This window comes from Rhineura floridana, chromosome 19 (genome assembly GCF_030035675.1).
Source record: "Rhineura floridana isolate rRhiFlo1 chromosome 19, rRhiFlo1.hap2, whole genome shotgun sequence".
In the NCBI taxonomy this organism is placed as follows: Eukaryota; Metazoa; Chordata; class Lepidosauria; order Squamata; family Rhineuridae; genus Rhineura; species Rhineura floridana.
Genome location: NC_084498.1, coordinates 10,687,051 through 10,701,678, shown reverse-complemented (window position 1 = coordinate 10,701,678; position 14,628 = coordinate 10,687,051). Strand labels below are relative to the sequence as shown.

Below are 14,628 nucleotides of genomic sequence, written 5' to 3'. Positions count from 1 at the left end.
TGCCATTAGGTCAGAGGAGGGGAGCTTGTGGCCCTAGAGATGTTGGTGGACTACTCCCATCATTGGCCATTGTTGCTCGGGCTGATGGGAATTGGAGTCCAGTAACATCTGAAGGGCCAAAGGTTCTCCACACCTGTTGTAAGGTCACATCCACACCATACATTTAAAGACTTGTCAGGAGACCCCCTCACAAAGCTGTTAAGTCCCAGACCCTCTAATGAAGTACCAATCCCAGGATTCTTTGGGGGAAGCCATGACTGTGCCAAGCGGCATAAGAGTGCTTTAAATGTATAGCATGGATATGACCTAAGATTCAGTTGCTAATGTCTCTGCGTGGAATGGAAGGGGTGCCATCCTGTCCTTTGCCTCAGGCAGCAAAATGTTTTGGGGTTCCCTGTTTTCAGAGAGGGATCTTATCCCAGCCCTACCTGGAGATGCCAAGGATTGAACCTGGGGACTTCTGCATGCAAAGCAGATGCTGTATCTACAGTTGCTTCCCTCCCTGTTGTCTTCTAGAAAAGGAGGGGGAAACAGCTACAGGCACTACCCTCTCCACAAAGATAACCCACTCTGAAAACTGTGTGCTGAGCTGGGCCATTCCTCTTTCCTGGAGGCAGATGAGTAACCCAGTGCTCCTGGCTCCCTCTAGAAGAGAACGGAAGGACTCACTTTTGAAGGATGTGGGCTGACCTTCTCTTTCCTTCCCTCTGCCTCATCTAAGGTTAGAAGGAGAGAGGATAGGTAGACATGCCCACAGTACCCATTCTTGTTCATTACACGTTTGCCCCATCCACATACACAGCAGTTGGAAGAGGGGTTCTAGTTAAGGATGGGTGAAACATTCAATGCAGTTCACATTTCAAGCTGAATCTATCAAATTTGCACTTTTCGATCAATACAAGAGCCAAAAGAAAGTCAACCTTCAATATTTTGCACTTATTCGAATTTTGCAGTTTGCCAACCAATGTTTACAAGCATGCATGTGTTGGGGAAAGTGTGCATTGAAAATGGCTATATTTCTAAAAATAACATGCAGAAATGCTTTATATAATGAGAAACGTCTTGCAAAAATATGTACATTATGAGAAATTTACAATAAAATGCTGGAGAATTTTCGTGAGGATTTAAAGAAAAATCACAAATTGCTACAGAAATGGGGAGGACTGAATTTAAGATCGGAAAACTGAAAAAGTGAGAGACCCGAAACTGACAGTTCTAACCTAATCCATCCCTAGTTCTAATTAAAGCTGAACTTTCAGCTCAACATTTGAGGAAGCAAGGGGGAGTAAAAGTCACCCCCAAGCCTTCTACTACCTTCTGCCCCAACTTCTCTGGGAGGCTGGAGCACACCTATTTTATTTCTCAGCAGTCCTCTGGGAACGACACTACCTCACTATTGATTCCAAACCCAAAATCTACCAGGACGAGCAGAGTTTGGAACAGAGGCTCAGCTGAGGCAAGTACCTCATCTGGGCTCAACCAGAGATATGCCAGCTAAAGTCCTCCATCCTGGCTCAGCTGGGGCTCAGTCGGCTCAGAAGGGGTTCAGCCAACTGAATGGATGACAAGGTAAGTCCTGAAAACGGGGCATTCTAGGGGAGTGAGGCAGCAGTACAGGGCAGGGGGAAACTTGCCTCTTTTCCAAACTCCATTCAGTTTGGTCATGTGACCTAGCAACTCAGATGAAGTTACAGTGGCAAAAAGGGTGGTATAACTCATGCTGTATTTTAAGGTTTGTTTTCCCTTTCCCGTGCTCTGGCTGGCTCAGCTAATTTAGCCCTGCTCCTGAATGGAGTCTGGAGTAGGGTTAATTGACACTGGCATAATTTATCCTGTTTTGCCAGGGGTTCATTTCTTGAGTAGGTATGCTCACCATCACAGGTTGTTCCATGCTGTGTCATTCCTCCTAATTTCCACATTCAGGCTGTGAGTGTCATTGGTAAAGTAGCCAAAAACAGCACTACTCATGCACACGTCAGAGATATCCACAGGCTTGTGGAAGCCCTGATGTTCCAAAAAGGTCTTTAGCAAAAATCCTGGGAGGAGGGGGGCTACATCGTACTTTATGTGGGGCTGCCCCTTTTCTGGTCCAGAAGCTACAACTAGTGCAGAATGCAGCAGCAGACTGCTCACAGGAGCAGGCTACTGGCAACATACTAGCCCTCTGCTGAGACAGGTTGCCAATTTACTACTGAGCCAGATTCAGGGTTCTTACATTAATTCACCAAGCCTAAACAATTCCAATTCCTCATGCTCCACCTTGATCACTGAGAACCTCTGGTGGGCCACTTCTGGTGGTTCAATTAGCCTTTATTAGAGACCAAGCTTTAGTATAGCAGACCCTGCCTTGTGCCCGTAGAGCTTCGACAGGAATCATTTCGGTCTCATCTCCTAAAAACTGTGATTCAGATAGGCCTTTGCAATGTGAATTTCTTTTTTCCAACCGGTATTTATTAATGCTATTATTTGTGTTTTTATTGACTTTATTGTAAGTATACTGCCTTGCTGTTTTTCTATAAAAGCGATGTCTAGAAATATCTCAATAAATAAACAATCCAGTGATGACTGAGTATGCTCACTGACCATGGAATACTGACTAACTGTTGGGAATAAAATGGAAAACCATGCCGGGAGGGGGAATGGCATGGTGGTCAAAATGCTGGACAGCAGCATGCCTCACTACCACATTTTGTTGCATTTCTGGCTTGTACCTTCACCTCCTTGGTGAACTCCATCCTGGATGACTGGGATGCATCTTATTTACAACAGCAGTCTCAGAGAGCAGCCTGAACGCGTCTGCTCCAAAGCCCCTATACCGGCCAAGAGGGCCGTCTCAGCAGGCTGTATTACCCGCTTGCTATTAATAGAGGCCCTTGACAAGGCATGACACACCACAGTGGAATCTAAAAACCTGCTGATTTTGCCAGCTCAATCTAGACTTCATTCCTAGGAAACCTCAGAGGAAGCAAAACAGAACAAGAAGAAGAAGCAAGGAAGTGTTTCAGTCTGTCATGTTGGAGTTGAAGAATGTCAAAGCAAAAAAGATGTGCTTGGGCCAATTAACGGGAGAGATCTCGTCACATACAGGTGGATCACTTGTATAGTATAATCATGCAGTGAAAATCAACCAAAACCTTGGTCTAGTTGACTCCTGCCTTGACTTCAGCCTTTTGTTCTCTCTCCTTCCCTTGATGCACCTTATTCCTCTCATCTCTACTGCCAACATTACTGACTTCTCTAGGTTCCCCAGATCTCTTCGCTAGTTCCTCATCCCCTTCCATGTCCAGCACAAGAGCCTGGAATGGTCAGAATCAGCCAATTAAAACAAATCCGAAGGAGATTCAAGACAGACTGAAACAAGAAAACTCTCATCTAAGATGCTGTCTGCAAAGCACCATTTTTGTATGAACTTTAATCATCATCATTCGATGCCCAATGAATCAAGGCACCATTTTAGCAGACCCAAAAGCTTTTTCAAATCTGTTACAGGTGTGGGGAACCTTTGGCCCTCCAGATGTTGCTGAACTATAATTCTCATCAGCCCCAGCAAGCATGGTCAATAGCCAGGAATGACAGGAGTTGTAGTTCAGCAACATCTGGAAGGCCAATGGTTCCTTACACCTGTTCCATTTAAACTAAATTATTTACTAAGCCTCCACAAGATGGCGTCAACCGGCAGCTGCAGGAGCACCTCCACGAGATCCGCAAGCTGAAGGCGGTCAACGGGCAGTGGCAGGCCAAGAACCACGACCTGCGCAACCTGTGCTGCTTCCTCTACAAGGACTGGCTCAAGGCCAAGCACCTGGCGTGCCACTGGCAGCTCTTCAGGCACCACACGGTACAGGTGCTGCGTGACGAGGTGGCCGCCTGCCTCCGCAAGCCGGCCAGCCTGGAGGGCCTCCAGGAGCGCCTGGCCAAGGACAACCTGGAGCTGAAGGAGCTCTGCCTGGCCCTTGAAGAGGAATGCGCCTCCGTGAGGCCCAACACCAGCCCAGTGGCAGCTTCTTGAAGCTTAGTCTCCCCTGTGGGTCCCACGACCTGGGCGATGGCAGCTCCAGCACCGGCAGCGTCGGCAGCCCAGACCAGCTCCACCCCACCTGCACCCCGACTACTAAACCTGCAGGGAGAATGCCTCATTTCCTTTGCCCCCATGCGGGAAGATGGGCACACCCTGCCCTAGCCCACGTACTCTCCGTCTTTTGCTCCATGCTCCTGGCATCAAAGAACGTGGATGGGGCACTATGTTTGCCTCTGTTCCTATTTCTCCCGCCTGGTTGAAGATGTCATGCCTGGGGAAACACGTACCCATCTCAGTCCCAAAGCAGGGCAGCGGTGGATGTATGTAATTTATTCTGAGTTTCTTTCCTGGACATTTTTCCCCCCTTAATAATGTTATTTGTTATTTAGTTTAATTTTTGTAAATTGTATTGCTTTCATTTTATACTTGTGTTTATTTTTCTTTGTAAGCCGCCTTGAGGGGCTTTGGCCGAAAGGCAGGGTATAAATAAAAGAAGAAGACGACAACAACAACAACAACAACAGCAACAGCTTCCTCCAATCTGGAGATTTCCAAATGTTTATGTACTACAACTCACATAATCCCTGACTGGCCATGCTGGCTGATGTTAATGGGAATTGGAGTCCAACAACATCTGGAAGGCACCAGGTTAGGGAAGCCTGCACTAAGCGTAGGTCCCTGGCTTATTATGATAATGATGATTAGACAATAGAAAACTTGTCATATACCGACTTCCGGGAAGGGTGACTTCGCTTGTGCCTGCTTTTGAGACGGGCTCCCGCCTCAAAAGAAGCTTATTCAGATATAAATCAGTCAGAACATTTTTTTTTTGACTGATGAAATTTCTCCCAGGCAGGGAGAAACGTAGAGATCAACCTCAAAAGCCTGTTTTTGTTGGGAGGACTGGATTTCATTAATTTATGAGAAAAGGTCCAGCCAGCAATGCCGGACGGACTTCCGAACAAGCTCTATCTGATTAATGCGATATGTTTATCTTTTCTTCAAAGAGAAAACGGACTAACAGGCAAGCACCCTTCTTTCTATTTTTTTTTTACTTGGTTTAAATTGTTGCAGCAAAAAGAGATTTGTCAAATGAATCAGCTTTAAGAACTTCTGGGTGAGCTATAACTCTTCTCTGTTATTCACGAAATTAACAGCTTATCTCTGTTTCTATTGCAAAAAGCTGTCCTGGAAGTGCATTCTAAAGATATAAACAGAAGAGGGATTTCTATTCCGAGGAACATTATATTGTCTGGGACTATTCTCTTTTTGGTCTATTTTAGTTTGACGAATCTGCTTCTTCACGACGCCACTAACTGTTTTGATGCTGGCAACTAAATTTGTTTTGTATTCTTGAACATAGAGAGATAAGGCAGGCTGCTCTGTTTATACTGTGATGTCATCAAGCCTGGAATATTAACCCAATTGTTGCTGAAATAAGAAGTGGTTCTTCTTTATTTTTGTTTTGTTTTGTTTTCGTGGTTTTAAAAATGGCAATCAAGAAAGTGGCTGAGAATCTGGAAGTAATTATGTTTCAGAAAATAACGGATGAGATTGAGATAACGAAACAAACCCTGCGACAGGGCAGTAAGGAGCTGAAAATTGAACTGAGCAAAATGACGCAGGAGCTTAAAGAAATAGGGGATCCTGTGAGAGAGGAGAATGAGATCAGAGATGAGAAAAGAAAAAATAAAGGGAAGATACAAGCCCTGGAGATTGGAACAAATGTGGAATTGGAAAAAGATCTGGAGTTTATGGATATTAGAAATAAAATCTACTGTTTGGAATTTAACGTTATCTCTGAAGAAATTAATGAAGATATTAGAGATAAAGTTATCAATGGCTTGGATAATCTTCTGGACTGGAATGACGTGATGGAGCTTGATATAGAGAAAATCTATGGAATTAACTGCAGCCATGTGACAATGGAAAAACTCTCAAGAGATGAGCCAGTGCTTTTTGTAGAAAAGAAGAACAGAGATATGACTTTACAACAATATTTCAGCAACTTATTCAGAATTGATGGCAAGAAAATATTTGGGATAGAGGAAATTCCCATCAGACTCTTATTATATGACTATGGCTATGACAGCAAGATTATTATGGAATACTGATAATGGAAGATTGGACACTGAAATTACTGGACTTAACAGGACTATTGAAGATGGAAGATGGAATTAATAGGGATAATGGAATAATGGCTATTGAAATTATTGGACCTAACAGATTTTGATGAGATGGATTAATCGATATGTTTATTTGGACTATGGTTATGACAATAAGATTATTATTATTATTAACGAGATGGATTAATCGACATGTTTATTTGGAGAAAAATTGATAGATATATTTCTTAAAGAATTGAAACCTCTCTTTGACTTTTTGTGGAAAGAATAAAGTAATGTTTATGAGATTTGATGATTAATTAAGATAACTACTGGAGGAAAGTGATTTTATAATATAATTTAAGAGACAGGATTGTTACATATTGTAGACCTATAACTGATTTGATCTGCGACAAATGGGAAGTCAACATTTTATTTTTTTGTTTAATCATTTTTGTTTTGTTTTGTTTTTTGTCTTTGAATGTTTTATGATTTTGTTTTGTATGTTTTATGAAAATTTGAATAAAAATTATTGTAAAAAAAAAAAAAAAGAAAACTTGTCATATACCAGGTCAAGCATCTTCCTCAGTATTGTCTACATTGACTACATGAGAGGACACTCCACGGTTTTGACAAAGGTCTTTCATCAACCCTAACTCTAGATGCTGGGGACTGAACCTGGGACCTTTTGCATGCAAAGCAGAGAGTCCACCTCTGAGCTATGGCCCTTCCCCAATCAAAGCATATTCCAGTTTCCACACAGAGATGGGGTCAGCCGAGCTTTGACAGCTTCTGTTCATTAAAGGGAGCAGAAAAGAAATAAGAGCTGGCTTTCACCGCAAGATAAAAAATTCATCGCCCAGTACTCAAGCTTGATTTGCACATCCACTCCCTGGTGTGAGATAAGCCTCCCAGAGGACTGTACCACCTCAGACATCACACTGGGAACAGGGGTCTCTTTGTTTGAAAGTATGTTCCACTCAAAATTATGGTATGTGTGGAAAAATATGTCAAGAGAGGAAGCCTCTAGCATACAAAAAAAAAACCCATGTCCCTCCACCCATGGTACCTGAGGTGGTTTGATTGTGCAAGTAGACTATACCACATCAGAGGCCAAACACTGATGTCAACTCTGATGGTCAAAAATCCACAAGCTCTGTCCTGCTGGAAGAGCCAAAACGGTATATCTAAACCCAGCACCCTATTGCCAACCAGCTCCATCCAGGAAACCTATGAACAGGATCTACAATACAACAGTCCTCCCAGGTAACTTCTCGCCAGCAACTGGAATTCAGATATACACTGCTCCTCAATATGGAGGCTCTGCTTAGCTAGCATGGCTTGAAGGTTTCCCCAAAGACCTTGGAAAGGTGGAGCATACATGTTTTAAATTAAATGAAACAAATAAATAAATAAATATTTTCCGCAGTGACACACAGGCAGCTGCTTTGCAATCACTGGTTCAAATCTAAGTGGAAGCTGCTGCTGTACAAGAAGCTTCTCTACAGTACGAGAGGATGCACTTACACAGGAAGAGCCCTGCTAGATCAGACCAATGACCCATCTAGTCTAGCATGCTGCCCTCATGGCGACCAAGCAGATACCTATGGGAAGCCCAAGAGTAGGACTTTTACACAGAGCAGTGGCAGCTGGTGGCGCCACATCAGTGGGGCAGTAGAATGTGCTGGACTACCATGGACAGCTCCTTGAAAATTCAGACCAAAATCCAGAGCAGATTCCACTGTCCCACCAGCTGCCATGAAGCCACTAGCCACCACTGAAACAGACTGTAGCTCAGTGGCACACGCACACGCAGACACGCAGAGCTGACAGGAATGACTTTGTCTGCCTGCAACACTGGGCTGTTGCTGCCAGTCAGAGTAGACAACACTGGGTTAGATGAGCAAATAGTTACATTATGGTGATGATGGTGATGATGATGCTTCTTCATAAAAATGAACTCAAAGCGACATACAATAAAAAGATTAAAACCAATATAAAACTAACACAACTAAAAAGTAAAAAAACCCACACCCCACAATACATAGATAAGATGGAATAACTCACCCCCTAAAAGAGGCTGCAATGTCGGAAAACCTGCAAAAATCAAGACCTGAATGCCTAGGAGAAGATGAATGTTTTTGCCTGGTGCCTAAATATAGATTCACTAATAGGCAAAAAAACCCTGCAGTTTAAGAACGTACCTATAGCCAACAGATACTTCTATCAAACTTTAAAAAGCAGAGAAATTGGGCAGCTATAGTGAATGCCCTCCTCTCTGAGATATGGTACTGCCCTACAAATTTGTAAAAATGCAAAGACAATTTGGGTTGGTCTTTCACAGTCCAATCCATTTCCTGTGTAGGATTCCTGGTACATTCACTATAGCTGCCCAATTTCCCTGCATTTTAAAGTTTGATAGAAGTATCTGTTGGCTGTAGGTACGTTCTTAAACTGCAAGGTTTTTTGCTTATTAGTGAATTTCCCTGCTTTTTAGTCTGGGATCCTGTGCAACTTTGCTGAGAATGGATTGATCACTTAATGCTTATTGAGTTCAGTGGGATTTACTCCCCTGCAATCATGCTTAGGATAGGTGAAACTGACCACAGGGGATGGGAGCAGGCAGGAGGGTGAGGGGAGGGCAGGTTTGATCATTTGCATGTTTATTGAGTTCAGTGGGATTTAGTCCCGTGCAATCATGCTTAGGATAGGTAAAACTGACCACCGGGAGGGAAGCCTGGAGTGGGCAGGGAAGGAGGAAGAAGAAAGAGGGGATGGGAGGAAGAGGGGAGGGGAGGAAGAAGGGAGGAGGAAGGGAGAGGAGGAGGAAGGGAGAGGAGGAGGAAGGGAGAGGCAGGTTTGATCATTTGCATGCTTATTGAGTTCAATGGGATTTACTCCTGTGCGATCATGGCTAGGATGGATAAAACTGACCATGGGGGAGTGCGAAGGGAGATTAGAGGGAAGGAAGAAGGGGGAAAGGGGAGAAGAAGGAGTGGGAGGAGGAAGGACGGGATTGGAAGGGGTGAGGAAGGGTGAAAGAAAGGGGAGAGAAGGGGCAAAAAGGAGGTGATGGGAGGGAGGAGGAGGGCAGGTTTGATCATTTGCATACTTATTGAGTTCAATGGGATTTACTCCCATGCAATCTTGCTTGAAAATGAACTGGACTGCCTTCAAGTTGATTCCAACTTATGGCGACCCTATGAATAGGGTTTTTATGGTAAGCGGTATTCAGAGGTGGTTTACCATTGCCTTCCTCTGAGGCTGAGAGGCAGTGCCTGGCCCAAGGCCACCTACTGAGCTTCATGGCTGTGTGGGGATTCGAACCCTGGTCTCCCAGGTTGTAGTCCTAGGATAGGTAAAACTGACCATGGGGGAGAGGGGGGAAGGGAAGGAGGGAGAAGTAGGGGATCAGAAGGGAATGGGGGAGAGGAAGGGAGGGGTGAAGGCAGAGGTAAGAAGGAGGGGATAGGAGGAGGAGGAGAGGAGGGCAGGTTTGATCATTTGAGTGCTTTTTGAGTTCAGTGGGATTTACTCCTGTGCAATCATGCGTAGGATAGGTGAAACTGACCAAGGGGAAGGGAGGGTGGAGAAGGAGAACAGGAAGGGGCAGGGAGGAGAGGGGAGGAGATTGGGAGGGTGGTCACTGGGCAGAGGGGAAGCCCCTTTCATTTCCAAAAGGAAAACATTGTTGTATTGTTCCTTTTCAGGATTTCCCCCACCTTTTTATTCAACAGCAGGCACATGTAGCCTCCCACCCAAATGTAGGCATCCTCAACCTTGCCTTCCTCCGGCCCGCAGCGCTTTCCTCACTGACATTGCCAAGCCCAGCTGTGGGAGAAGGAGACAGTCTACATGCGCGAGGCTCCCCCAGCCGAGCCACTCCTCTCTCAGCATCACGCCATGCTAGTGCGCTGGCTGGAGGCCCGCCTGAGCCACAGGGAGCATGCCATCAGCCTCTAGCAGTTCTGCGAGGCCCTTGAGGCCCACACCGGGCTTGCCCAAGCAACTGCCGCCGCCGGTGGGGCAGAAGGCGGCGCAGGAGCCAGAGGGGAAGCCACTGCAGCCGCCGAGGAACAAGCCCGGAGCGAAGAGACTGGTGCCATTTGATAATCTGGGTTGGGGCAGTCGGTGGTGGCTGGACTAAAATCCTCTCTGAGTAGCATGGCGTCACTAACCCATCATCTCAGTCGCCATGGAGAAAGGACCTCTCCTCCAGGTCTTTCCCTCAAGATTCATTTATTTGGACTTCTCCTGTGCCCATCCTTCTTCTCACCCACATTTATTTATTTATGTATTGGCTACTGTAAATTGTAAATTGTATTGTTTTATTGATGTATTTTGAAGTATTTTGAACTATTGATGTATTTTATTGATGTAGATGTATTTTTATATTTGTGGGTCTTTTGTAAGCTGCCTTGAGGGCCTTTTGGCTGAAAGGCGGGGTAGAAATAAACAACAACACTAATAAACCAAAGCTGTCCATGGCCACATCCACACCAGACCTTTATTTCACTTGAGACAGTCATGGCTTCTCTCAAAGAATTCTGGGAAGTGTAGCTAGTGAGGGGTCCTGAGAGCTGCTAGGAGATGCCCTGTTCCCCTCACAGAGCTTTAATCAGAGTGGCTGACTTAAACCACTCCTGCCACTGGAGCTCTGTCAGGGGAATAGGAGTCTCCTCTGAGCATCCTTCACAAATGACACTTCCCAGTATTCTCTGGGGGAAGCCATGACTGTCTCACATGAAATCAAAGTCTGGTGTGGGTGTGGCCCCCTGATTAGTCAAGCCCAGCAGCTGTGAGTCTGGCTTTTAGAACACTGACACTTGGTTCTTACTGAGCATGCCCAACATTATCATTGAGTTCAATGCTAAATTTCTTAAATTAATCAAAATTCAGCCTGGCATTTTTTTAACTTTTAAACTGCAGAAGATGAAGGTAAGAGTATGGTGCAAGATTAGTAATAGGATTACAGGTCCTCTGTGAAAATGGCTGATTTTTAATTAATTTCAACAGAAATTTCAACAGGGGGTCTGGAGTTTTTTCTCTTTTTACACTTTGAACTCTCGATTCTCTCTGACTCTTTTGTGTATCACCATGAAAATTTAGAGGGTTGTTAAGCAAGCATTTCTGAGTTCAGGAGTATAAGTTTTGTAAGGTTTTGTTTTGAAATGAGCTTATGGGATGGATCAGAATGGCTTGGGGAGGTATTTTCAATTTAATATTGTGGAATGCGAAAAATCCATGCTGACTATAGTATACAGCCAGTCTTGTGCATGCCTCCCTGGGGACATTGGTTCATAAGTGGAGGGCCACCACTCAGAGGGCCCGTTCTCATGTCACCACCCTCCACACCTCCCTTGGAAGAGGCACACAAAGAAGGGCCTCAGATGCTGGGTTGGTTCATATGGGAAGAGGTGGTCCTTGAGATTCTGAGCCATATAAGGTTACATAAGTAAAAACCAGCACTTTGAATTGAGCCTAGAAGCTAACTGGTAGCCAGTGAGCTGTGCCAAAATTGGTGTTATATGCTCATATCGTCCTGCCCCAGTGAGCAATCTGGCTGCTGAATTCTATACCAGCCACATTTTCCAAACTGTCTTCAAAGGCAGCCCTATGTATAAAGTATTGCAGTAATCTAGAGAGGTTACCAGAGCATAGACAACAGAAGTCAGGCTATTCCAGTCCAGATAGGGTCATAACTAGGCCACCAGCCGAAGATGATGGAAGGCACTTCTAGTATGTCAGGTTTCTAAATCAGGAGTGCAAGACTTTTTCAGCCTGAGGAGTGTCTACCCTTCTGGGCAACCTTCTGTGACTCAAATGCCAATGATGGGTGGCGCAACAAATGTAAATTTTACCTTTGTACATTAGGCTAGATTCTACACACACACCCCTCCATTTTCCATGCAGGTAAGCAAGAGGCATTATCAGAGTTCAAAGAGGCATTCCAGCCAGACGCAACCACACAAGGAGGGTGTGAAGCAAGACTGGTGAGGGCTGTGGCTTAATGAGAGGAAGTGTGACCGGGACAAAGTTCTGAAGACCAGATAGAGAGATCTGGAGGGCCATATCTAACCCCCAGGCCTGAGGTTCCCCACACTAGTTCTCAATGAATAATAGCTGTTGATGCTTATCCTCTATGAATTTGACAAAACCTAAACCTACCTAAGCTATTGGCCATTGCCACCTCTTGTGGTGGCAAGTTCCATAAGTTCATTGGTTGTTGCATAAATAAACACTTTTTTGTATCTGTCCTGAGCCTATACTGTAGGGATGGAGAAGAATTTCATTCAGTCCACATTTTGAAGCAAACCAACCTAATTTACACCTCCAGGACTAACACACAGATCAGAACGTAATTGGATTTCGCACATCTATGAATTTTGTGATACAGGCCTTGGCTTTGAAAAAATAAAACCATACCAAAATACATTTTAAAACATATATTTTAGGCTAAAAAAGATTTTGAAATACATACATGGAGATAAATAGAGATTTAAATACTGATTTCTGTAAGATTTTGTTAAAGAAACTAAGGCCTGCACCCTGCTCGCTTCACTCACCAACCCTGCCTATCCTAACCAATTCCCCTCACCACCTACCCCCTCCCTTTACCCCTCATCACAGCTTCACACCTCCTCCACTTACTCCTGCCTGCCTCCATCTCTGTTTCCCTCCTCCACTGGTCTCAGGAGTCTCATCAGAAAGTCCAGAGGATCCCCACGCCTGTGTTAAGAGAAAACAGCAGGAGACTGAGTCCATTTTTGGCTAGCTTTCATCCAGTATGCTTTGAACACCCACACCCAGCAAACACTGGGGAAGGGCCATAGCTCAGCGGCACAGCATCTGCCTTGCCTGCAAAAGGCCCCAGCTTCAATCACCTGCATCTCCAGGTAGGGCTGGGAGAGATCCCTGCCTGAAACCCTGAGAGAGCAGCTGCCAGTCAACGTTGGCAGTAATGAGCAAGATGGCCCAATGGTCTGACTCAGTGTAAGGCAGATTCTTATGTTCCTAGAATTCAATCACCGCACTCAAAAATGTTTAAGTGTTGATGTTATACTGTGTATTGTCTTTGCCTTCTCTTATCGCCCAGGAGTTTTGCCTCTCTCTCTCTCAAGGGTTGATTTACAAGATCATACATAAAATGTATAATCCTTTTCCATTTTCAGTTTGTTCTGGTGACTGCAATTCAGGCTATCTCTTGGGCACCAGGCAGGAGATCCCAACCCTCCATAAATCATGGCAAACGATGCACAAAGTTCCTCTGAGCGCTCACACAGCATGCCATAAAGCACAAGCAATAGGGTGAGCTTCATCCCAGATGCTGCCTGCAAATAAATGCAGTATCTGCATTTAGCAGCATTTTTACAAGGCCATAGGAACATCTAAAAAAGCCATCGTTCATCCCGGAAGAGGCAACTGTCACACACACACCCCTCACCATCCATTCAAAGATTCAAAACCACTGCACAAATCTGAGTGCAGAAGTGGTGAAAAATGAGATGCTAATCAAGCTATGTATGATGCAGCTCCTATTAAATCACCTGTTATGCTAACAGCAGTTACGTCAAGATCCAGAGGGAAGGCGAAAAACCATCGGCCAGCTCCACTAGAAAGTAATCAAACATAAGAACAGTAATGGAGAAGAGGGGGCAGACACGTAACATGGAATGTAAATGAGTTCAGAAAAGGCCATTTTGAGCACAGGGTGAGGAACAGACAGCATGTCAGAGACAGGGCAGGGATGTGGGGCAACCACAGCCATATCCAGGTCTGGTATTTTATTTATTTAGTTAGTTAGTTAGTTGCATTTCTAAACCGCCCTGTAGCTAGCAGCTCCCAGGGCGGTGTACAACATGATAAAACCACAATGTTTAAAATACAGCAAGTGTGTATTGCGCAGACAATATAAACATTATATAAACAAAGTGAAAGAAAACTCAAAAAATAAGATTAAAAGCTTAAATACTTTAAAATGCCTGGGTGAAGAGGTGGGTTTTTACCTGGCGCCGAAAAGATGACAGAGAAGGCGCCAGGCATATCTCATCTGGGAGGGCATTCCATAATTCGGGGGCCATCACTGAAACGGCCCTAGATCTTGTTACTGTTCTCGGGGCCTCTGTATGCGTTGGGACCCGGAGAAGGGCCTTAGACGTCGAGCGGAGTGAACGGGTAGGAACATAGCAGGAGAGGCGTTCCATCAGATATTGCAGTCCAGTGCCGTTAAGGGCTTTATAGGTAAGGACCAACACTTTGAATCTGGCCCGGAAACATATTGGAAGCCAGTGCAGTTGGGCCAGAATAGGTGTTATGTGGTTGAATTTCTTCGTCCCAGTAAGAACTCTGGCCGCAGCATTCTGCACTAGCTGAAGTTTCCGAATCGTTTTCAAAGGTAACCCTACGTAGAGAGCATTACAGTAATCCAATCTAGAGGTTACCAAAGCGTGAATAACTGAGGCTAGGTTCTCCCTGTCCAGATAGGGTTGTAGTTGGGCTACCAGC

General features: G+C 44.8%; 1 protein-coding gene and 1 pseudogene across 1 annotated transcript in view; one reads left to right on the top strand and one right to left on the bottom strand.

Annotated features, from left to right (window-relative positions):
- TMEM132B (transmembrane protein 132B) overlaps positions 1-14,628 on the bottom strand; it is a 592,456-nt gene that overhangs the window by 412,487 nt on the left and 165,341 nt on the right. The window lies entirely within an intron of this gene.
- Positions 1,558-4,278, top strand: LOC133373450 (coiled-coil domain-containing protein 85B-like; annotated as a pseudogene).